This window comes from Dasypus novemcinctus, chromosome 29 (genome assembly GCF_030445035.2).
Source record: "Dasypus novemcinctus isolate mDasNov1 chromosome 29, mDasNov1.1.hap2, whole genome shotgun sequence".
Lineage (NCBI taxonomy): Eukaryota > Metazoa > Chordata > Mammalia > Cingulata > Dasypodidae > Dasypus > Dasypus novemcinctus.
The window spans coordinates 10,286,108-10,310,542 of NC_080701.1; the positions used below are offsets into that span (position 1 = coordinate 10,286,108).

At 40.9% G+C, this 24,435-nt stretch overlaps 1 non-coding gene and 1 pseudogene across 1 annotated transcript; one reads left to right on the plus strand and one right to left on the minus strand.

Annotated features, from left to right (window-relative positions):
* Nucleotides 1-90: 90 nt before the first annotated feature.
* Nucleotides 91-24,127, minus strand: LOC131276527 (tigger transposable element-derived protein 1-like; annotated as a pseudogene).
* On the plus strand, nucleotides 2,770-2,841 carry TRNAA-UGC (transfer RNA alanine (anticodon UGC)). Its single transcript has one exon. It is a non-coding gene; the product is annotated as a tRNA-Ala (tRNA).
* Nucleotides 24,128-24,435: the final 308 nt, after the last annotated feature.

Below are 24,435 nucleotides of genomic sequence, written 5' to 3' on the forward strand. Positions count from 1 at the left end.
CCTGAGCCCCTGCACGTATAAGACAGGAGAAAAATATGAGCTCGAATTCTTGTGGGCTGTAAAGAGTCCAAAGCCCACAAGGCCAGCACGCTAGCCAGAAAACGGGAGGCAAAGGCTGTGTGCCCCGGGCACTGCCTGCACTTTCCGTAGTTTGTCCAATGCCTGGAAGAGAGGACACAATTGTCACAGAAGAAACAGCCCGGTATGGTGGCGGTGAGGGTGGGCAGCTACTGAAGTGGTTCTCAATCTTTTCATCAATTACAACCATTATTCTTTCTCCCATGGAACCCATATGTAGGAAGATTTTACCCGCTAGACTAACTGTAGTACACTAAGTTATAATTAGTTTTCCCAACTTTACTCAACGTAGATATAGATCACGTATTCTTGGTGTGGATGAAAATTGGTTCTTGTGGGAGGGTGAAATAATCTTACTCTTTTTATATGTAAAGCACAGATATACATACAGAACATAAAAAGATAGACAGCTTTCCTATGATATTAAATTTTCATGGGGAGTGGATATGGCTCAAGCGATTGAGCTCCTACCTACCAGGATCCCAGTGCCTTCTGGAAAAGATGAGCAGAACAGCAAGTTGCCATGATGGGCTGGCACAACAGGCTGACACAGCAAGCTGATGCAACAAGGGGACACAAAGAGGAAACATAATGAGAGAGACAAAAATATAGGTAGCAGAGGTGCCTCAAGCAGTTGAGCACCACTCTACCACATGGGAGGTCCCAGGTTTGGTTCCTGGTGCCTCCTAAGGAGAAGACAAGCAGACACAGAGAGCACACAGCGAGTGCAAACAACAGGGGAGAGGGGAGGAATAAAGAAATAAAATGAACCCTTAAAAAAATTTCTTAGGAGGCGGTTAGGGAGGAAAATGTCTTGAAAGGGTCCTTAGGGGGATGATAAACAGGTTGAGAAGCACTTGTACAGATGATATCCACTCAGAACTTTCATCAGGAGAGTAAACTGGTATTAACCAATCAAAACAGCTCAATGCACCCATAATAAAATATTCCACATTGGGCAATATGATATTATCCCAAAGTAATAGGTCTTGTTTGAAGAGAACTTTGCTGCTTGTGTACACGTTCAAAAAAAAAAAAAAAAATTCTTCCTGGCATGTTAATTCTTCACGTTAGCAGAAAAATAATTCAGCAAATCTCGCCATCTCTTTCATAGGAAAATTTTGTTTGTAACTGCACTGAATTTCCATTTACGCAGGAAGTGCCCTTAGAAAAACACAAGTTTTATATATTTTGCTACATGGATGTCCTTTAATTCTGAAGCCACCAACAATATCTTCATAATTGCAAGTGGTCTAGACTGATGGAACCTGCTAAATGATGTTGCTTTTAAAGTGCATTTGTATTGCCAGATCTCCAGAAGTACATAATGAACATTCATGAGTCTCCCCTGCAATTTTTAGCTCACCCCTGACATTGACCAACTGTTGTGCTTCGCGTGGTGACAGTTTCTTCTAGCTAAAACTCGACTTTGGCCCTGAAGTCTGTTTTTCCAATGGCTATTAATCAATTTTGCAAGTTGCAGCAAATTGTTTTTGGAGCTAGGCTGTCATAAATAAGTCAGAATGATCAGTGGTTGGTCCAGAGAGTGGGGGAGAGCAGCTAGCCTGCGTGCAGGGCAGCATGGCTGGGTCATAGCTGTGTTCGTGGGAGAAGACGGAGCCTCCTCTGTGACCGTGTGTGTGTGTCCTCTTGGTTATTTATCCTCTCCTCTGCAGGCCAGTGGAGCATCATAAACGACCAAGGGCCGACGATCACAACACATACATTTCAGGAGATGTGAGCTCTCACTTAACTTTAGCAATGGCTTGAGATCACTGGTTAGGGTTTCCATAGAAAGTTTTCTGAACAGGCCTATCTCTCTTATAAAGAACAGGATTTACAGAGAAAAAAAAATTAAGGCTCTTTAAAATAGAAACGTAGGGGAGCAGATGTGGCTCAGTCCATCGGGCACCCACACTCTCAAGTGGGAGGTCACGGGTTCAGTTCCTGGTGCTTCCTGGAGAAGGTGAGCAAACAATGAGCAGACAGATGAGAGAACCAACTGCGTGGGATAAATAAGGTAAAATTTTAAAAAACTTACAAAAAAAATAAAATAAAAGACACTTAAACCGGGTTGCTCATTCCTGGCATGGAAATAAGTTCTATGGCTAAGTAATACGGATGTAAACATGTTTTGAGAAAAGATTTATACTCTCTGTTAAAGGTATTATTTGCTGTGTTTGTGTGTGTTCAAAATATACTTTTAAGAAGTTACAAAAGGAAAGACCATTTGGCTTCTCTTCCACCTCAGGCAAGCCTGAGATGGAGAAAAGGTCTTACAATTATTTAATGCCCCGTGGGCTAGCAGGAAAGGACGGAGAGCAAGGCTGCCTTAAGAAGCAGGGCAGCCGGCAGGCTACCGCGCGAGGGCTGAGCCTCTCCTGTGTGGGCTGAGGGCAGGGGCCTGGAAGTTCAGGGCCCTAATGCATGGAAGGCTCAACCAAATGCTGAGGAGAGGGTGCTCTGAAAAGAAGCCAGCAAGTCAAGAAGCGCGGCAGATGGCATGAGGTTCGAACCTTTGTGGTAAGCACCTGCGGGAAAGAAAGGGGGCGCGGACAGCCCAAGGCTCGGGCACACTCCTGTTACGACGCCGAAAACAGAAGGCAAAACATGTTTGGCCTTAAAGACAATAAACCCCTAGATCTTAAGTTCTATTCCATGCCAACTCTATAAGTAAGAGGCCCCAGCAGAGGGGGTGTGGCTCAGTGGTTGAGCACCTGCTTTGCACGTACGAGGTCCTGGGTTCAAGCCCCGGTACCTCCTACAAATAAAAATAATGATAATAAGCCCCTTGAGGGATTTGAAGGAGCAGAACAGCCCTAGAACCCATAATATGTAAGTATGTTATCCATGAATGAAGTATTTCGAGTTGAAAACAAACACCATAATGTTTAACATATGGTATAAAGTTACACATCAGGTATAATGCAAGAATTGCACAAAAATGTTAGTAAGAAATTAAACTACCTCATAGATTGGGTCTTGTGTTTAAAATACACTATTTTCAGAAACTAAGTAGAAAATAAGCCTTTTAAAAAAATAGCATACAGGAAGGTGAAAACAAAATAAAACTGCCATTAAGGTGAATGTGGGGGACAAGCCCCAATTCAGGCTTTTACAGTCTTCTGACAGCCAAAGATTTTGAAGTCTTCTCACACCAAAACTTCCAGTGTCTTCCAAAGTCAGCTATGATTCACACAGAACACCAGCTGGAACCTGCAAACGGGACCTGAAAACTCAAACGTAAATGCTAAGTTTGCAGCTCTAAAGATCAACAAGTACACGGAAAGCAGTTTCGAGTCAGCATGGCCCCACACATGCTTAGGGGTCTTTTTAAACTCTTGCTCTTAAGTAAATTCCTGTAACTATTTGCAGTTGTTTGTATCTTTACATGGAAAAAATGTATTTTGCCATAGGAAATCAAAAATAATAAATTAGATTTACGGCTAATTTCTCTTTTCTCAGTTATCTTCCTTGACAAGAGATTAATCCAAGGATAGTCTGTAAATAAAGTCCCCGTTCTAGAATCAGTTGCTAGAATTGCAGTTGCAGTATAGGAAAGAGAGCGATCAGCTTCAGGCTACCTATTATAACGTTCCAGGCACCTCCTTCCTACCAAGACCCGGGCACTAAATTGCTTTCCAGTGCGGGGGTGGCTGGAACAGGAGGGAAGGATGGCTGATTTGATACCTATCCTGTGGTTATAGGGAAGGAGCCTTTTTTGGAGAAATGCACACTGAAGTACATAGAGTTAATGGAACATCATGACTACAATTCTCAAATGGCTCAGGGAAAATAGGCAAGAGAGAATAATAAATCAATATAAAATATTAACAATTCGGTAATCTGGGTGAGTGGAATGAGGGAGTTTTTTGGTACTCTTCTTGCACTTTTCTGTGAAGTTGAAATTCTTTCAAAATAAAGAGTAAAACGAAAAAGACAAAGAGACAATTGGAAGAACCTGCAACTGGCCAAATTTGGGACAACTTGAACCTCAAAAAGAATAGTGACTGTAATTGATTATAACCCAATGAATAAGTAGAAACCCATCAATCCACAATGATACTAAAATTAAAAAGAAATAAAGGAAAATAAGTATTTACCACCACTGGACAGTACTATCATACCAACTTCTTATTCAATGAAATTTTTGTTGAAAATAGTAAACATTAACCCTGTCTTTTTGGAGGAATTATAGTCTCCACCAGCCAATGAGTGAAAACTCTTCTTTTCAGCAGAATGCCAACCAAAAATGTTGAAGAAATGATAGAGTAAAAAGTCACCATTTACTGGAAACTTCTAGTAGTTGATGGTTGCAAAGCATTGTTTAATACACTTCATGACCCTGAATTGTACACTAAAATGGTTAAAATGGTAAATATATGTTATGTGTATTTTACCAAAATAAAAATAAGCATTTTTAACATCACCATATTATAAGCACCAGTGAAATAATCAGTTAGACAATGATCATCAATACGTGCTGTAAATATTTAAGTACATACACACATTTGTGTGTATAAAGAGATCAGATAGCTAGCTAGCTAGCTAGCTAGATCTAGATAGAGCTTAGATGATAAAATGCTAATGATAGTGATTCTATGATGTGGGGTACAGATATTTTGGGGTACAGATATGAATTATTCCTTTAATTTTTTATGTTTGAAAACACACAAAGATACAAAACCATCCCCAATACCAGTGCCACTCTATGTTTGACTAGAGTATGGAAACCCAGTCCTAAGAAAGAGATAATCCATCCCATCAGTTAAAAAAGACCACAGCTTATTTATTACTTTGCCACCCCCTCAACCACAAAAGATCCATAATAGAGATTTCCTGCTGGCTACTGAATCTGATTACATAGTGTCATTCCAGAGAGCAGCAAGATGATTTGTTTCTCATGCCAGCAGAAGACTTCATGAGATAAAGACAAGTGGTGGAGCAGGTTTCCCCCTGCAGTTGCCCTGGCAATGGGTTCTGCTTGGAATAAGGTAGAACACCTGAGTGGTTGATATTCTGAAACCAGAAATCAAACATCCAGCTGCACTTATGACTTCAGGCCTTTGCGTTATCATCACTCACATATTAAAGGATAATCAAATTTCTCTTTATTCTCTATCATTATGAATACACACCTGCTTCAAGAAAAGCCTGGAACAGTTAACATTAGACTGTTCCTTATATCCATAAAAAAAGTCATTTGGGTATTCTCATCATCTATGAACTATCTCCATGGTGGTAATGGGTAAAGAGCATGTTCATCAATTCCAGCATAACTCTAGTACAGTCCTCAAATCAACAACTCCTCTCATATCTCATCTTCAAAAGAATAACACTGTTTATGATTACCACTCTTTCTAAAACCACAAGATAAAATGCTCTTAAAGTAAATAAAATAGATGTTGCATAAACATAGAGTGATTTCTAATGTTCCTAGTCTTATGGCATAGTGTATTTAAAACATCTTAATATTACCTAAATATGATCTAAGATGACTGGTCTTTGTAAAAATAGATTTGGCCTAGAACCCAATGTCTCTGGGACTCCACTTTCTAATGCTTCCAGGGAGCCAGAGGTCTTCTTCAGTGACAGTATTTAATAACAAACAGAAATGTATCGCTATTCTATGCTAAAACCAATCTGTCCATCACCAGCATGCCACAGATTTTCTGATGGAATAAGCCAATTCTGTAATCTTGTGCACCAAAACTAATAAACGGGGTAGGAGGAGAACAATAGCTGAAAAGCAATATTGCATTAAATTCAGGGAAGAGTTTGTTGAAGAGGGGAGATAAACAAGTCTGTGAAAAATTTTCAAGGACATTTTCTTTACACACATCGATCCCTGACATAATTGAGAAGTTCTAGTTTTAGCATTCTGTAACTACTCAATTTTCTCTTAGGGCAGTGGTATACAAAGCGGTGGACACTTTCCTTTGGGTATGCACAAGAAGATGCCCCTGGGAACTTCTATTTATATTTATTTTTCACCTGTAGACAAGATGAAAAGTAGGCTGTCCTAATATTTATTGCATGGGTTGGCTTTAGTGCCATTATTAGTTTGTGTAATCCAGTTAAATTGGTTGGTGAATTAAATCATCTAGCTCTAATTTAAACTATCTTTCACAAATCAGGCAAGTGGTGTAAAGAGACTTCTGCAAAGAAACCAGTGTGAAGATAAAGTAGCTTAAGTACAAGCAAAGAGGATGATAAAGGCCAAATTGACATTTCTGCTACTTGTAGATCTTCATCAAAACTTCATCAGTGAAGTTTACCCACAAGATATTTAATCTTGCTCTTTAAACCTTTCATCAGTTCAGTACATTTTTGAATATTAGAGTTTAGTAGGACATACATAAAATTCATATGTTAATAATAGTCACATTCTAGTGATACATAGGAATTTTTACTGATAGTCTTGTTTAAAAAAGCTTGAAGAAAACTTTGGGGACTGAATCATGTGCCCCATAAAAACTTGAATGAGTCTAAATGCATGATCCTGTCAACTCACTTATAAACAGGATCTTTAAAGATATTATTAATTGAAGTGTGAAGTGGATCTTCAACGATTCTATTTGGAGGAGGCCAAAATTACTCGAGGTGAGCCTTAATCTGTATGACTGCCGTTCTTACAAGGCAGAGGAAATTCGGACATAGAAGAAGCCACCAGAAGAGACCGGGACACACGTCCCCAAGTGATGGTGGCACGCCAGCAAGCCCAGGAACCCCAAGGACAGTGGCAGCCCAGCGCCAGCATGCTCTGGACCGAGAGAAAGCCTGGTATTGAGACTGGTTTTGCACTTCTGGCTTCCACGAGATGACACGTTCCTCTTCCCTAAGCCACTCTCTGCGTGGTATTTGTCACAGCAGCCCTGGCAGACGAAGAGAGCTGCTGACTTTGGGAAACACGCTGACCATGAGTCGAGCGGTCAGGGCCGGGGTCTCTGATCTGAAAGGTGATGCTCTCGTTAAAAGATTTTTGTTATAGACCTTGTGATAACATTCTTAGATCACTCTGGCCAATTATGAAGGGGTAATCACCACCAATTAATGTGCTCCGGCCATTTGAAAGTGAGCGAATGACAATAAAAAGTAAAATATTACTTATATATATAAAGTTGAGACATGAATCCTTCGTTAGCTGTTACTTTCCAACCATTCAGCATAAAGAAACTAAAGGTTTCTGAATACCTCTCAAGACGCTGAGCAGTGCTGATTTTGCTAATCTGTAAGCAGCTAACAGGTATAGCAGTTTAGAACTGTGCATGGTTGATGATACTTGGGCAGATTTCTATCATGAAGGTACACAGCCATGATAATTAACAAGGAGAACCAAGGAAGTAAGTCCCATCACAGCAGCTGATCCATGACACAGCAGGCTCCCAGAAACCCGGTTCTCACTGGCAGCTGACGTCTCAGGAGTGTGTGAGGCTGGGTCAGTTGCCTTGGTAACCTCAATCATATTTCAAGGGTGCTGAGCAGCTTTTTGTTTTCGATTTTGAGTGAGACACTGAAATCAGTACAACTTACTTGAAACCTCCTTCTCATCTAGGCATTCCTGGGGAAAGGTGCATTTCTCATTCCAACCACAGGTTCTCAAAAGATGATCTACCAAGAGCGTAGGAGGAGAACAATTACAAATGACTTGCTCTTTGCTCTAAACCAGGCCTTGTGGTTAGCAGTTTACATACAGTATCTATCTCACCGGGCAACGTTTCCGAAGAAGTTTTATGACTCTGTGACAAAGCCTTATCTTAAAAGGTAACCATTGGGAAGCAGATGTGGATCAAGCGAATGGGCTCCCGTCTACCATATGGGAGGTCCAGGGTTCAATTTCCAGGGCCCCCTGGTGAAGGCAAGCTGGCCTACATGGAGAGCTGGCCCAAGCAGAGAGCTGGCGCAGCAAGATGACACAACAGAAAGAGTTACAGAGGAGAGACAAGAAAAGACACAGGAGACCAGGGAGCTGAGGTGGTGCAAGCAATGAGCACCTCTCTCCCACTCCAGAAGGTCCCAGGATCGGTTCCCGGTGCCCCTGCAGTCACAGAAGAAGACATGGCACAGAAGAGCAGACAATGAGGGAGAGGGAGGGGATAAATAAATAAATTTTTTTTAAAAAGTAACCATTACTGACCATCCTAATTCATAGAGCCGAATAATTTGCAGACTTTCTTTTCCCTAATAACTACTATAAAGCACGAGTTTTCTCTGTGCAGAGATTTCAGACTTGTTTTAATTATTCTGGCTTTTACTAGATCACTAAATCTGCTTTCAATTCCTCCTACCTCCAGCTTTCCAAAATGGGGTGTCCAGATGACCCCAGCACCTCCGTCCAAATGAAAGCCCACGCCTGGGGTGGGGTGAGACTGGAAGCAGCCCCCATGCCAGGGCCCCGGTGGGACTGCTGGGGAACGCCGCCCAAGGCAAAGGGCAGATGCCATCAGGCTGCGGCCTGATTCGGGGAGTGTGGACTGCCGCATTGCAGAGTCCCTCTCCAGAAAGAGGGGAGGGAAGTAAAATGATCACTGAGCAGAACTCGGCGTGGGTGCTGGGGTTGGCTCGGTGCTTTCTATTTGCTGTCTCATAAACTCATGAGTTTGGGAGTCACACAACCTCAGCTCAAATCCTGATATGTTACTTATAGTCAGGATGGCTTGGACCTCAATTTCCTCATCTGGAAAGGAAAGGAGGGATAATATTAATATCTACTTTGTAGAATCGATAGGAGAATTAAATAAATTCTTTTTATAGATGCATTTCCGGGTATGTAGTAAACACTCAATCCATGTTGCTTATTTTAATCTATATCTTCACAACAACCCTAACAGGTAGATATTATTAGTCCCATCTTAAGGATGAGGAAATAAACTTAGAGTAATTAAGTGAATTTCTTGGGTCTTGCAGCAAGTGAGAGACAACACTGGTATTTGTGCCTAAACTGAGTGGTTTGACTTAAATTAAAGTTCTTTTCTCTACACCACACAGTTCTCTAAGAAAGAAAAAAATTATTTTCTAAGAACCTTAGAATAGAGAGAAATATCTGGGTCATGTCTGATTTTCATTTCTATTTTGGTCAAAATAGCTAGACACCAGATTTGATATAATCCTTTCAAGAATTATTTAGGATAATGAATCCTGAACTCTAACTTTTGAGGAGATATTTTATAAGATATGGGAAAATAAAATTATTTCTTCATCGATTCATAATAACTACATGTGGAATATGGCATTGGAGTTTCAAGTTTTATCACAAAACTGCCACTCTTGTTATTTATATATAAACATATTTAAACATATATCCAACTTCTAAATTACTTCCTGACTGTACTCTAGCTTTGTGTTTGGGGTTTACCTCCATATATATTTGTGTGGTAAAGACTAGATGTATTAAGTGTTTTTTGTTGGTTTTTAAGAATATGAGATGTGTTATTTCTATAAGCAGAGAAGCTAGTTCATTGAAATGGAAACAGCTAAGCAGGAAACAACAATGTAGCCTACTTTTCTTTCTCCCCTTGCTTGTAGATAACTGCATAATTCCGGCACCACATCTGATCTCTTACATAAAGTCTTATGCAAGAGATGTGAGCCAGCTCTTTCCTGACACGGTGCCAGAGCTAATTCAGACATTTAAGGGCCTTGGCTTCCTAATATTCCTGGTAAGCATGGCATACAGTTACTTTACTTAGTTCATGCAGGTTATTTTTAAATTACTTGGGCAAACACACACACACACACATTTATAAACATCCTTGCCAACCCAGTGAAAGCCACATTGTGTTTGTTCAAGTATGCTTAGCCTGGGCGGGGCGGAGGAAAGGGAGAGAAAAGTTCTGTGTAATTAATGCTACTTTCATCTTTTGTAGGAGTGTATCCTGAATACATTTTAAAAACAAGTTAGTGGCATTCGTGGGGCTTTTTCTGGGACGCCACTGCTACCCGGCTCCGGGATTTAAGTTTCCTTATTAATAAAGTTAGGCAACTCTGCTCAAGGACAAAGACAGCACAAGCAGGAAGAGGTTAGGTCTCAGAGATCCTGCCTGGACCATAGGATGAGAGAGTAGCAATGAAAGAACATGAAAAAGCATCAAAAGATACGATTCAAGGAAAACCCTCCCCCTTCATGCAGAGCCCCATCCTCTAGGCTGGCCCACTGGAGGAGCCCCTTGTGTTTGTCTTACTGGTCTACCCTACCTTAATACTTCCCAGGTGGAGGTCCTCGCTCCTTTGTGCCACTCCTTTTGGGATATGAATCAGTTTGACTCATGTCTGCCCTTGTCCTCGTGGAATGGGACCCTGCAGTGAGCAAGCCCCTTTGGGCTCCTGCCCTCATGAATGAATGATGAGGATACGGGCTTGGGCAGTGGTTCTCAGGTGTGACTGCACTTAGAACAGACCAGAAGCTTTTTAAAACCACCAATGCCTGGGCCCTTGGAGATTCTGGCTTACTGGCCTTGTGGAATACTGCTCTGGTGCAAGCAGCTGTTATGAAGGAATAATGTTATGCTGTCGTGTTCTTTCTTTCTTTACAGGAATTGTTTTCTCAGACGGTAAATTTACGGCTCTTATGATATGTGAGGTAGGTCGTTCAGAGATGAACATCTTGTATCTTCACAGGTCTATATTTGTTTTGATATGTACTTAAAAAATACATTGCTGGCATGTTAAGCCTGTAAACTTACAGATATTTTTGCTTGGTAAATTGTAAAATAAATGAATATTAAAAAGTAAGACGGTGAGTCAGGTTAAATAAAAATATTAAATAAACAATAGTACAGGTACATAAGGATATTGCAAAAATCCTGAAGTGGTATGAGAATGACAGAAAACTAGGAAACATTAATTTTAACAATATGGGAATATCAATGTGTGAGCCAAAGCATGCCATGAATTGTCTCAATTATTCTTGGTAGTGGCTCCCAAGCATGTATCACACCTGCAAAATGTGAAAGTTGATTCTATTTAAGTCCCTAAATGGCCATTTAACTAATGACCAATTCACTGGATGACCCAGTTGCTAAAGCTGGTTCACTGAATGATCAGCTAAGCAGTCAACTGAATGAATACAAATATCCTAAACTAGTATTTTGGTGTTTTCTCTGGAGAAGCAGAGGCAAATGTTTGGAAAAGAGCTGAGACAGAACATGTCCTCAAAAATATAAAGCAATTAAGAAAAGTTCACCCTTTCCCATTGCACAGTAGAGAAGGGTTCTGGTGTCTGAAATTTGACACAAACTTGAGATTCATATTCAGTTGAGCTGAGCTTAAAATTTCATGATGAGATAACTGCAGAGAAACTAAAAATTTTTAAAAATCCCACACAAAACCTTAGTAATTAATTTAATAGTTAATCACAGTAACTTTGATTTTTGCTGAAATGTGTTTTTGTTTGTTTGTTTGTTTTGTAATTTAGTCCTTTGATAAACTACTTTTCCACAAAGAAACTTCCTTTTGAATAGTAGCTACCACCCTTATGCAAACTAGATTACAGGCATACTTCAGAGATATGGTAGGTTTGATTCCAGACCACCACAATAAAGCAAATATGACAATAAAGTGAGTCACATGAATTTTTTGGTTTCCCAGTGCATATAAAAATTGTGTGTAGTAGTTTGATATTATTGATGAATTCCAAAAAGAAATATTGGATTATGTTTGTAATCTGATCTGTACGCGAGCATGATTGAGTTATGATTAGGGCATGATATGATAAAAGGCATAGTGAAGAACAGAGTTGAGGGGTTTTGATGTTGGAGTTTTAATGTTGGCATTTGATGCTGAAGCCTTAAGCTGGAGCCCAGGAAGTAAGCTCACAGAGGAAAAAGAAGCCAGCCCCCCAGGAAGGGAGGAACCCAGGAAGCCTGAACGCTTGCAGACATCAGCAGCCATTTTGCTCCAACATGAGAAAAAGGACTTTGGTGAGGGAAATAATTTATGCTTTACAGCCTTGTACAGTAAGCTCCTACCCCAAATAAATACCCTTTATAATAACCAACCAATTTCTGGTATTTTGCATCAACATCCCTTTGGCTGACTAATACATTATGTTTATACTATACTGCAGTGTATTAAGTGTGCAAGAGCATTATGTCTAAAAAAAAACCAATGAACCTAATTTTAAAGCACTTCATTGCTAAATAACGCTAACCATCATCTGATCCACCTACAAGTCATCATCTTTCTGCTCACAGAAGGTCTTACCTTGGTATTTATTGATAGCTGTTGACTGGTCAGGGTGGTGGATGCTGAGTTGGGGTGGCTGTGGCAATTTCTTAAAATAAGACAACGAGGTTTGCCACAGTCATGAACTCTTCCTTTCATGAAAGATTTCTCTGTAGCAGGCAATGCTGTTTGAAAGCATTTTACCCACAGTAGAACTTCTTTCAAAATTGGAGTCAATCCTCTCCAACCCTGCCACTGCTTTATCAGTTAAGTTTAAGTAACATTCCAAATCCTTTGCTGTCACTTCACAAACCCTCTGTTCAAGCTGTATGGTGAGGCTCCAGCAATTCAGTCACGTCTTTGGGCTCCAATCCTAATTTTAGCTCTGTGCTATTTATCTGCAATTATTTCCTCCTCTCAAGTAATCAACCCCTCAAAATCATCTGAGATTTGGAATTAACTTCTTCCAACCTCCTGTTAATATTGTTATTTTGACCTTCTCGCAGGAATCATGAGTGTTCTTAATGGTATCTGGAATGGTTGAATCCTTTCCAGAAGGTTTTCAGTTGACTTTACGCAGATCCATCAGAGGAATCATTATCTATGGCAGCGAGAGCTTTATGAAGTGTATTTCTTCAATATTAAGATTCAAAAGTCCAAATGACTCCTTGACTCATGGCTGCAGAATAGACGTTGTGTTAGGATACATGACAACAACATGCATCTCACTGTACATCTCCATTAGAGGTCTTGGGTGATCAGGTGCACTGTCAATGAGCAATAATACTTTGAAAGGAATCTTTCTTAGCACTAGGTCTGAGCAAGGGGCTTAAAATATTCATGTTGTGAACAGATGTGGTGTCATCCAGGCTTTGTTGTGCCATTTAGAGAGCACAGGTGGAGTAGGTTTAGCTAATTCTTGCAGGCCCTAGGATTTTAGGAATGGTGACCAGGCATTGGCTTCAACTTGAAGTCTCAAGCTGCATTAGCCCCTAACAAGAGAGTCAGCCTGTCCTTTGAGGCTCCAAAGCCAGACACTGACTTCTCCTCTCTAGCAAAGCAAGTCTTAGATGGAATCTTCTTCCAATAGAAGGCTGTTTCATCTACATTGAAAAGCTGTTGTTTACTGTTGCCATCTTCATCGAGGATCCTAGCTAGATCTTCTGGGTAACTTGCTACAGCTTCTACATCAGCACTTAGTGGTTCACCTTGCAGTTTGATATTATGGAGATGGCATCTTTCCTTAAACCTCATGAACCAACCGGTGCTACCTTCAAACTTTTCTTCTGTAGCTTCCTCACCTCTTTTAGCCTTTCTAGAATTGAAGAGAGTTAGGGCTTTGCTCTGGATTAGGCTTTGGCTTAAGGGAATATTGTTTTCTTCTTTTTTAAAAATAATATTTTATTTTATTTTTTAAGATTTTTTATTTATTTCTCTCCCTTCACCTCCCCCCCCCCACCACCCCCAGCTGTCTGCTCTCTGTGTCCATTCACTGTGTGTTCTTCTGTGACTGCTTCTATCCTTAGCAGTGGCACCAGGAATCTGTGTTTCTTTTTCTTGTGTCATCTTGCTGTGTCAGCTCTCCATGTGTGCGGCACCATTCCTGGGCAGGCTGCACTTTCTTTCGCGCTGGGCGGTTCTCCTTATGGGGCGCACTCCTTGTGTGTGGGGCTTCCTTACGTGGGGGACACCCCTGCATGGCAGGGCACTCCTTGCACGCATCAGCACTACACATGGGCCAGCTCCACACGGGTCAAGGAGGCCTGGGGTTTGAACCTTGGACCTCCCATGTGGTAGGTGGATGCCCTATCCATTGGGCTGAGTCCACTTCCCCGGGGGGGGGAGGGGTGGAATATTGTTTGATTATCAATCCAGACCACGAAAAACTTTCTCCACATCAGCAGTAAGGCTGCTTTGCTTTCTTATCATTCGTGTGTTCACTGGTGTAGCACTTCTCATATCCTTCAAGAACTTTTCCTTTGCATTCACAGCTTGGCTGTCTGGCACAAGAGGCCTAGCTTTCGGCCTCTCTTGTCTCATGATATGACTTCCTTACCAAACTTAATCATTTCTAGCTTTTGATTTAAAGTGAGAGATGTGTGACTCTTCCTTTGACTTGAACACTAAAGGGTATTGTAAGGTTACTAATTGGTATAATTTCAATATTGTTGTATCTCAGGGAATAGGGAGCCTGAGGGGGAGAGATAAGGGAACAGGTGGCTGATAGAGCAGTCAGCAGGTAGATAACATTTATTAAGTTCATCATCTTATACAGGCATACTTAGTGGCGCCCCAAAACAATTACAACAATAGCATCAAAGATCAGTGATCACAGATCACCATAGCAGATATAATAAAGAACAAGTATGAAATATTTTGAGAATTCCCAATTTATGACACAAAGACATGAAGAGAGAGCACTTGTTGAAAATATGGTGCCAATGGTTAGTTTGGTGGTTGTTTTTTTAAAGTGTTTTGGTATTTTAGTATTCAGAACATGAAGATTCATGAATTCTCTATCTTTTTTATACATGTTTATTTAGTGCATTTTCTCTATTACCTAGCAATTCTACATTTTTAAAAAAACATTTGCCAATATATTTTTGTTCATCCTCTACTATTTCTATCCTTTTTATATCACTTTGCTTTAGGTGCACCTCTTAAATATATGTTATGTGGTGTTTTGAAGCTGTATGTACTCCAGAAAAACATGTTCTTAAATTGAATCGATTCCTGTGGTTGTGAACCCATTGTAAGTAGGACTTCTGATGAGTCTACTTCAGTTAGGGTGATACCCACCCCAATCAAGATGGGTCTCAATCCTATTACTGGAGTCCTATATAAGCGGAATGAAATTCAGACACACAGAGAGAACATCACAGAGGAAGCAGCTAGAAACTGAAATCAATGGAACCCAGAAGAGAAGGGACCAGAAGATACCACCATGTGACTTGCCATATGACTAAGAACCAAGATGTGGCACTTTGAGATTATTTATGAATTCCGAAGAGAAAGATTATGTTTGCAAACTGGTCTGTCCCTCTGGTTGTGATGCCCTTTGATTGTAGTAGATTCAGTGAGGGGCCTCTGATTAAGTTTACTTGATAACATCCATTTAGGGCTTCTGGTTGGACTATGTCAGTAAGTGTAGCTTGGGTTGAGTCTTCATCCCCTTTGACCTATAGAAATGGACATTCACTCAAGAAGACAGAAGAAGATATGAGAGAGAGAGAGAGAGAGAGAGAGAGAGAGAGAGAGAGAGAGAGAGAGAGAGAGAGAGAGAGAGAGAGAGCTCTGTCATGTTTGATCCTGGGACCCCAGGGAGAGATGAGCCATTTGCCCAATAGTTTGCAGTGGAAGAGAACAGAGCAGCTGAGCAGCTGAGAAGGCCCAGAAAGAAATGAGCCCTATGCCAGAGACTGATATAGGAAGCCCTGAGAGACCAGTGGCCATCTTGCTTCAACACATGGTAACTGACTTTGGTGAGAAAGCGACCTTGAGTTGGACTCCTTAGGGCCTTGTAACTGTAAGTTTTTACCCCCTATAAATACCCTTTATAAAAGCCAACAGATTTCTGGTACTTTGCATCAGCACCACTTTGGCTGACACTAGAACTGCCAGTAGCCAACCCTGACAGCCGTCAGGGAGAATCTGTCTCCTTGATATGGACTTTGTTTTAACTTCAAAACCATACACTAATAAATTCCCATTTTTTAGGTCAACCTACTGCACAGTATGTGCTTGAGCAGCCTAGGAAACTAAAACAGTTTATTGGGGGTTTTGAACTATTTAAGAATCTTTGTTTTTGTTGTCATTTTTTTCTTTTATACATTTTCCCATATTGTTATAACCTATAGGTTTGGCCTTCTTTTTTTACACCTTATAATAAGGACTTACTCTGTCATCTTGTTTTTTCCAGGACTCCTTTTTAAAAATTTCCTGCTTTAAAAAAAATGCAGATATGTTTTACTCTTTTCTACTGATTGTTAAACCATTATTTATGGTTTGCTTTGAGTTTAAAAACCTTCCTTTATGTTTCTCTTATTATCAAAATAAAAAATGGAACGTATCTTTTAAGTCTCCTAGCTAAGAGAGGGAACGGACTACACTATTAGTCCCATTGATTTTTTCAGTTTTTCAATATAACCTGAGAATATAGATTAACATTAGTTTTTTTTTGTTTTTAAGGCAGTGCTTGAGAGTGAACCTGGGACCTCATCATGTAAAGCAGGTGCTCAACTACTGAGCTACACCCACTCTGCACATTAGTTTTTAATTATTTAACATTACATATTTGTTTTCCAAAAGTAATTAGAATTGTTTAGCTTTGCAAATGGATTTAGATGAATTGCTTAGATTAATGCTACGTATAACCACTTTCAGTGTTCAGCCCAAGTACTTCTTTACCACTACTATTTTATTCTTGAACTCTTAATTTTGCTTTATTCTTAGTTAGCTCGATTATATCTTCAAGTAATTTTTTTTTCAAAGAAAGTACATGGCTGGCACATTCTCTAAGCTATTAGATTTCTGAAAATATCTTTGTTTTGCCTGAAAGACAATTTGGCTGCCTATGAAGAACTGGACTCAAATTATTTTGCCTTAATTTACATAAATTTCTTGTCTTCTGACCTCAAGAGTTGCAAAGGCATGTGAATCTTGTCTATTTTTCCTTCTTTTTGTATGTAGATTGTGTCTTTTTGGCCTAGACAATAGGATTTAAATTTTTTATCTTTAAAATTCAAAATTTGTGCTAGGATGTGTCTGTTTTACTTGATTTTCACTTAAAATCAAATTGCTCTTAATTTCCACAAATATTTTTTCACCTTCATAAAGTGTTTTTCTGACCCTTTTTCCAGAATGCAAATAATCTATATTTTGATGATCTCAATTTTTTTGTAGTTGTCTTCCTTTCTTTCATACTTTTACATCTGCTTTATTTTCATTCAATAAAAACTCAGGCTTGCTTCCACAGCTCTAATTCATTTTCCTTCACCCCAATTATGTCCTATACACGTCCAATGATGATTTAATTTTCCTATTGCATTTTTTGCATTCTTTCAATCCTTGAAGTCATTCATAAACCCTAATTTCCCCGTATTTTATTGCTCTTTTACCTACCCATTTCTTATATTCACATCTTTCATTTTTTACAAGCTTTCCATTCTTGCATTCAACTGAGAGTGGTTTTCTTCTGCAGTTAAGTCACACTCAGCCCTGTTTCTTATTTACGTCTTCAGATGATATTTCCTTTCATCTAAGCAAGTTTTTATAGGCCCAATTTATTTTCCTCTTTCTTCACGGTGTAACAAGGTGGGAGTCATTCAAACCCTATGTTTGCCAACACATCCCATGTATGGCTGATGACTGATTTCTGAAGGTACGTAGTGACCGGATTCCGTTCTCAGATTGTTAGTGTGAGGTAGAATGTTCTGACACATGTCATCTACTGCAAAACAACACACTGCCCTTCTTCCCCATCCAATTTATGATTCTCTGTTACTGTGTACCACACAGCAGTGAACAGGAGAGCCTGCTCTCCACTCCTTTTGCATTTGGGAACCACAGAAACCTCCACACGACTGGGACTGCAGAATGACTGCCAAAAATGTTTCCTCTTCTTCCTCGACCCAAAGCCAGACTACACATCCCACTTTCCTCGTAGACAGAATTCTAGCCAGGGGAAAGTGACCACATCTAGTCTGACCAATGAAATCCTCCCCATGTGTTCTTCTCTCTTCCCCACATGTGCTCACTGGATGGTGATGCTCAGGGCCACTGTGGAAGCAGCACAGTTCAAATGGCAGAATCTCTGCTAGCCTGGGTCCCTGAAGGACACCAAGGAGCAGACTCTGGGCTCACATCCTCCTTCCCATCTTCAGATCTGATGTGGACAAAATCCATCTCGTCTCAACAGCACCTCCTGATTGAGGACTTCTTTGACCACCTCTGTCTAAATTAGGTTCCCACTGCCAGGTGTTCAGCCTTAGCGACATCTCCTTCACAGCACCATGCCCCATTTGTTGGATTATTTGGCCAGTGTACATCCCAGTAGACTGCAAGTTCCATACATGTAGCGATTGTCTCACTCAGTGCCTTCACCAAAGCATCTAGCACCACGATGGCCCTCAGTGAATGCTCAATAATATTTATACAAAGAACAGATGAAAGACCCCTGTTGTATCGAAAAGGTTCCTTCTGTAGAGTGAAGAACCACTGTAATGTAAATTATCTCTACCAATTTAACCATCAGGAAAGTTCAGACTTTTGTTGTCTGATTTCCTTAAAATAAGAAACATCTATAAAGTAACTAATGGACACAGACAAGCTCTAGAAATACTTGTACACAAACTGGAAAAATAAAATATTATTGATGAGATCTTTCTGGAAAAGTTGGAAAAAATAATAAAAAAGCAGATAAATTAGCATAACCTAGAAATAGGAAATACATTTAACTAATCTTTAGATACAGACAAATTCTTTTACAGATGAATGTTCAGTGTTGGATTTCCTTTTTTTAACATTGGCTCTTGAGAGAGTATATGGCCATTTGATTACAAAAACAGGTAATTGGAAGTGTTTACAAAAAGTGGTAATTCCAAGTGTTTTCAAAAACGGGTAATTGTGTTTACAAAAACAAGTAATTGTAAATGTTTTACTCTAAACAAGATACCACACAAGTGATGACTTATGTCTAGGAAAAATCATTTAGGATTCATTCCTAAGAGATGCTTCCAAAGCTATGTAATATTGTTAATTGACTTGAAATTCCCTTACAGTCAAAATATTGGCTTGACAATTGTTACAATATTTTGCTAGGAGTTTTAAAGCTTGTAGAGGAAGAAGACATATCCATATCAAAACAAACAAACAAAAAAACTTCCACTGTAACAGAAGGATCCAAAGCAAATTAGAGCCTACACAGCAGATAGGTACAGAAAACTATGTATTTATCCTGACCATGGGCAAGTTTATTGGAAGACTGTGTCCCCAAAACACAGTGATTTAATGTCAACATATAAACTTTTCTGAGCTAACATACTTAGCATGAATGTAACTCAAATCCACATTATTTACAAGTGAACCTTTCAGACCTAACGTTACACTCTGTAAATGTCATTATAAATCAAATACCTCAGAATACTGAGATCTCTCAAAAGACCTTTTTTGAAGGTGACCCGATATTCAATCAGGTCAGGTTTTTGTACTTCCAAAGCTTTTATAACTCCTTCCATCGAAACCTAAATAATAAATGGGAATTAGAGACAGGTTACAATAAATCCAAAAGCGGCAGTAAAAGTAAATGAACCAATTACAGAGCAACAGGAGGTGTGTGTTCAAGGTGAGTCGACCCTTCTTACGAGATTCCATCAGAAGGAAGTACTGTCTTGGCATGCTGAGCTCTGCAGTACCTTCCTGTTCCCATCAGTTAGCAATATCATTTGGCTACTGCTTTGGGCATTGATGTTACATAAACATGCTTATGTAAGGAAGGAAAAATAAACACACAGCCAAAAGCAGAACCGTGCTGGCTGTTGATCAATGCCCTTCAGAGCATGTATCTTTTGGGTTGTGGTTTATATAAAACACCTAATATGACTTCATTTAAGTTTGTACAATAAAGTGTGGCCTATTTGGAAAGTGGCATCAAAATACATGGTGTGGAGATGTATTTATTCCATTTTCTTAACTGAATTGTCATTCTCCAGTGCATGGCTCCATCTGCATTCTGACTCGGCCCTAATGATATATGTACGGAACATCTGGCTAATTTTTTTCTCTCTGCCTAAAACAAAATTGGTTATGCTCATATTAAATCCATGACCTACCTCCCTATTAGCATTGTACTTGGAGTTAATTATCCTAGGTACCCCCTTCCCCCAAAATGCACAGACATGTCCTGGTTGCTCTGGGCTTGATCCAGGCCACCTCTTACTAGCTAAGCACTTAGAGCATGCTTCCTAAGGCTCCTAAACCTGCTTCCTTGTTTATACAGTGTGGATAGTAGTACCTATCTCAGATTAAAGGAGATTAAAGGAGAAAATGTACTGGTGTGTGGCACATAACAGCTAATAAATAGGTAGTGACGTTGATGATCAGCTTGCACCTGACAATGGGCAAATCAGACTTCACGGTCCACTACAGGGTCTCAGTTTGGCAGCCCCGGAGCAGTCACAAACGTGAACCACCAAATACCAACCACCAGACCACGGTGCCTCTTCCGTAGGTCAAAGCCCTCTTCCCTGTTACTTGCTGGTTTCACTCCCAGATCATCCTTTACATAACTCTTACTGAGCCCGCAGGAGCCTTATTTGCCTTGCCACCTGGCACACCAGTGTGGAAATCATCCCAAGCAGAAATCTGAAAGGCCCATGGGTCCCCCCTTAAGAGGTGAAGGAGAGGCAGAACCGTGACTTGATAGAATCACCTCCCCTCTCTTCCTTGCTTTTCCACTCCTACCTTTCCTCTGGCGCTGTCCTAATACCATGATAGCTGCTCTCTCGCATTATCGCTGGGAGCTGACCTCTTAGTTTTTAAGTGACCTATAGGTGCTATCACACTCCTAACCCATGCATAATTAAACATGCAAGAGGCTTTGCGACTTGTATTTGCCTAGTGTGCTTATGGAGAAGTTACGTTCCCTCACTAAAGACTGAAAGATTTCTGGGTTTACTATCTGCCATAATTACCTGTGGCCTGCACAGTCATTGTGTAACTGGCCTACAATTCATATTTTTATCACTGGTATATTAAAAAGCCAGTCTTTTCTTTTTAAAAACCTAAGTATATCCCTTTTGCTTGCTTTCTGTTGGAGAAGAAAATACTTGATTTTTAATGCTTTCTGAAGTAGCATTATTTCTTTTATTTCAACACATAGAAATGCTTTTTAATTTTAATATTCTATTTCAGTGGATAAAACATGTCATCATGTTGACCCTTCTCATTCTCTTGGTGTAAAACCAGAAGTTATGACCTTTCCAAAGGTGACTATAGTTAACTAAACAACTTTTTTTAACCTGTACATAATTAGGTAGCCACTGTTTACAATACCCCTCCCCCACACTGTTGAAAAACAATTTTCTTTTCTCATATATTTTGTGCCATATTTATTTATATATATATTTGCAACATTGTAAAGTTTTGGAAAATTAGTGCCTGCCCTGTATTTGCAAAGGTAATTATCAAAACAATAAAAATAAAGCAGGCCATTGTCCCCTCTTCGTCTTTCCATCCTGTCCCCCTTGGAAGGAAAGGTTTATAGCACTTGTCCACACAGTGGAACACTAGGCAGCAGCCAAAAAGAATGAGGAAGATTTGTATATCACATTATAGAACTCAGATCTTCAAGAAACTGAAAGGTTCAACCAGTACAACCCTAAACAGTGTCTGGCAGTAAGAAGCTTATTCCAGTATCTGTTAATGAATTTACACAGCAGGACTGATTACAATGAATAAGTACATAGTCCAAAAAGATGTGCACACATAGTGAAAACCTGCAGGACCTACCTGCTGACTCTCAAAGCCAATTCTTACACTGGGCCACGTCCCAGTGTTCTGAGTCCAGAATCACCAGGGATGGTCCCACCCCCAGAGATCCTGGTTGAGTTGGTCTAGGGCAAGGAACTGGCATTTCAAAAAGCACCTCAGATCGTTCTTAAGTGCTTTACTAGTGCATTCTGGAGAAAAGGAAAGAAAGTAAGAGGCTCCTTCTTGGGAAGCGGACATGGCTCAACTGATAGAGCGTCCACTACCATATGGAGGGTCCAGGGTTCAAACCCAGGGCCTCCTGACCCATGTGGTGAGCCGGCCCACGCGCAGCACTGCAGTGCGCAAGGAGTGCTCTGCCACACAGGGGTGTCGTCCATGTAAGGGAGCCCCATGCACAAAGAGTGTGCCCTGTAAAGAGAGCCGCCCAGTGTGAAAGGAAGTGCAGCCTGCCCGAGAATGGTGCTGCACACACGGAGAGCTGAGGCAGCAAGATGATGCAACAAAAAAGAGATGTGATTTCCCAGTGCTGCCTGACAGTGCAAGTGAACACAGAAGAACACAGTGAATTGACAGAGTAGGCAAAAATAAATCATAAAAAAAAAAAAAAAGACTCCTGCTGACCAACACAGGCCCAAGGAGTACACTTTCCATGTAGGGAATGCTGGTTTCTTTCTCTCACAGACTTCTAATATATGAACATGTGTGAAAGTCGTCCCGGCCCGCAGGACACTGACGGGGGCTCGAGTACCGCTAAGGGAGGAATGTTATGGGACAAGAGACACGAAGAACGACAGTCAGACAGAGTTCAGATCCAGCTGCAAGCTGCTGCTGCCGCAAAATTTTATTGAAGGGGCTGAGCATATATACTCTAGGGAGGAGGGGGGGTGGCGGGTAAGGACAGGTGGTGGTCTGGGATTGGCAGCTGCTGTTGCTGGGGGAAGTGGCAGAGGTAAGGTGATTGGTTCTGGCTGTTACTGAGGGAAATAGCAGAAGTAAGGTTAGGAGGCAATTACTGATCGGTGGTTGCACTGACTGCCTGAGGCGTTGGCTGGGCGGGGTAACTGCGAGAAAGGGCGCGAACCTTCTTCCGTGAAGGAGGCTGAGTATACTGTAGACTGTTACTGTATCAGCTCTGGCAGCCATTATGTGCTCCTTGGTATTGCTGAAGGCAAGCGCTGTCCTGAATGTCCCCAACAAACATGCATTTCATGAAAAGAGAATGCCACTGAATGGTGCTGTATGCTTTTATTTTCATCTTCGAATACATTTTATTTACCTATTTATATACTTAAAACTAAGGCAATCTAAGCTGGAAACACCTTAAACTCCATGTCCTGAATTTTTTTTTAGGAGGTATACTAGGGATTAAACTCAAGACGTCATACGTGATAAGCAGGCATTCAACCAGAGCTACATCTGCTCCCCCAACTCCTTTTTTTGATGGGCTTCAAAGGTGACTTGTCTTCTTGGTTTCTGATTTGGTCCCAGTGATGTCCAGCTGCTTGCCGCATGCTGCTAGGTGCAAGTTGGCCTCCATGCTTTTCTTGTCCACAGTCTTAGATTCGATGTCCACCTTTCTACAATGTGCAGCAAGGTGGACTTTGAGGTTAGAGCCATTTCTGCTTGTAGACTGGTTCCTTTACAATTTTTGAGGTAAGCTAGACTCCTTTGTGGTGGGACTGAGGCTGGTGTTTTTGTTGGGGAAGGAACTGTGTCCTCAGTCCCCTGGTCTGCTCTGGTTATTTTTCTTTCTTCACCCCTAGAGGTTGCAGTAGTGGGCTAAGGGCCAGGAAAGGATGCCATTACAGTTGACCTGTCCTCCCCTCTTCTAATGAGAGTGCTGTTCTTTTCCTTCCTCTCCCTCTTTGAGCCTTGTGCTAGGAGACTCGCTGGCTTCCAACCCATTCAACTCATGTAACCGTCACTCTGCGTGGCTGAGATAATGAATCACCTCCTGGGCCTTTCACTGTTTCTACAATAGGCTTGCTGGTTGTCTCTGCTTCTGCAATCACATTTGTACTACCCTCTGGGGAGGAACCGGCAGCTCCTGCTGACATGCAGTCCTTGCTCCAACCATGTGAAGATCTCCAAGGACATGAGAGCCTTCTACCCTGGCCAGGAGGGTTCTGCTTCCTCCAGGATCCACAAAAGCTACTCCTTCCAGGGCTGTGTCTATGTGCCCTGAGTCTGCAGATTTGGTTACTACCATGTCCACGGCACCTGCTGTGGTGCCTGTAACTGCTGCTGTTGCCCACCCACACAGTTTGTCAAGCACTGTGGCTGTCGTTTTCAGAAAAGCATGCTTTCATGAACTTGGTATTTACTACAGGCATGTTGGAGCCTTTCCCCATTCCCCATCATAACCAGAAGAGGTGGCTCTAAACACCTCAGAGGCCATGGGAGGACTCCTAATGCTGACCTGATCTCCATCCTCCACGGAGCTCCATGGCCACTGGACTCTCCTTGTCCTCTGCCTCAAACATAGGTATATCCATTGTGTCCCCAGCTGGGATGGCCTGGGTACAGCTCTAAGTCTCAACTTGGTCTCAGGTGAAGGAGGTTTTCCCAGTGAGCAAAAAGATAGCCTGCATCTGAAGGAGGACACCAATGATGGTAAAAAGAGCAGCCAACGGCAAGCTTCAGGTGGAAAGGTTGGGTGAGTATCTTAAACTGCATGGAAAGTAGCCTGGTTCACTTGGTAGTCTT